Genomic DNA, 1,478 nt, shown 5'->3' with positions numbered 1-1,478 from the left:
CAGCCGCCGTAGCCTGGGCCAGCCCCGGCCCTAAGTACCCGCCCGGTCCTGCGCCACGTGACTGCCGCGCAGCCCCGCCCGTGCCCTCCCGCTGCCCAGCCCCACCCCTCCCGCCGCCCTCCGCCGCCCGCGCTCCCCCTCCCGGCCCCGCACCCCCCACCCCTTCAGCCCGGGGTCCGGAGACACCGTCTGGGAGGGCGGGGGCCTGAGCGCGCGGGTTGGGGAAGAGGGGCTTGGAGCCCTGCGGGCCCTGGGCGGCGAAACGCTGCGAATTGGGGCCGGGGATGGGGAAAAGCCCCTAAAGGTGGTCCCAAGGCCCCACCCCACCTGCAAAAGTCCCCCCGCCTTGCGGGACCGCTTCTGCCAGAACCGGCGCGGGGATCCCTGCCTGCCGGGTTGGCGGGGCCGGGGTGGGGGAGAGGGCGCCGTCGCTTATTTCATTCATTCAGAAGCCGCTGCAGGGGCTGGGGGTGGCGAGGCTGTGGACCCTACAGAACAGCCTTTAAAAGCTCCACTTTGTTGTTCTGAGAACGCACCCACCAAACACTCCAGCTACGTACAAACAGAAAAGGGTGGCTGTCACCGCGAAGGAACCCAGGAGCTGCGTCAGGATTTCTACAGAGGAGGAGAAGGACCTTGGGGGGCGGAAATCGGCTTGGCACAGGAGTCCCGGGAGACCTGCTCCGAGAGGACTGACAAAGTGCACATTTACTTGGGGTTTATTAGCGGGAGGGCTTGGAGGGGAGATGCTGGGGTTGGCTCAAGACACCCTCCTCCAGACCCTCCCTAAACAGCTCTAATCCTAAAGACAAACCTGCAAGGCAGGCATGACCACTGTCTTCAAGAGGCTCAGAGGGGCTGGGCGCGGTGGCTCACGCCTGTAATCCCAGCACTTTGGGAGGCCGAGGCAGGCGGATCACCTGAGGTTGGGAGTTCGAGACCAGCCTGACCAACATGGAGAAACTCCGTCTCTACTAAAAATACAAAATTAGCCCGGCGTGGTGGCGCATGTCTGTAATCCCAGCTACTCGGGAGGCTGAGGCAGGAGAATCACTTGAACCCGGGAGGCGGAGGTTGCGGTGACCCGAGATCTCGCCATTGCACTCCAGCCTGGGCAACAAGAGTGAAACTCTGCCTCAAAAAAAAAAAAAAAGTTCAGAAGAATCGTATTTTATCCAGGCTGTGGCGACAGTAAGAAGGCAGTAGGACTCCAAGGGACGTGGGTCCCTGCAGCCCGGTCGTCAGCTGTCACACAGCCCTGAGCCTGCCAGGGTCTTCAGAGACATACCTGTACTCCCGCCTGGTTAGTACCAAACTAAGGATAGGAGTGGAAGGAAAAAATAATCTCTGGAGCCCAAACATGGTCACTAAGCCCCCAGCGGAGTGGGATACCCAAGGAACTGAGGACCAGAAGGCTGGAGGTCAAGGTGGTCCCAACTGCCTGCTCACCCTAGTCGTATCCTGAGGGCCATGGACTC

The sequence above is a fragment of the Rhinopithecus bieti genome, unplaced genomic scaffold (genome assembly GCF_001698545.2).
Source record: "Rhinopithecus bieti isolate Rb0 unplaced genomic scaffold, ASM169854v2 scaffold_13857, whole genome shotgun sequence".
In the NCBI taxonomy this organism is placed as follows: domain Eukaryota; kingdom Metazoa; phylum Chordata; class Mammalia; order Primates; family Cercopithecidae; genus Rhinopithecus; species Rhinopithecus bieti.
This window is presented reverse-complemented; position numbering follows the sequence as displayed.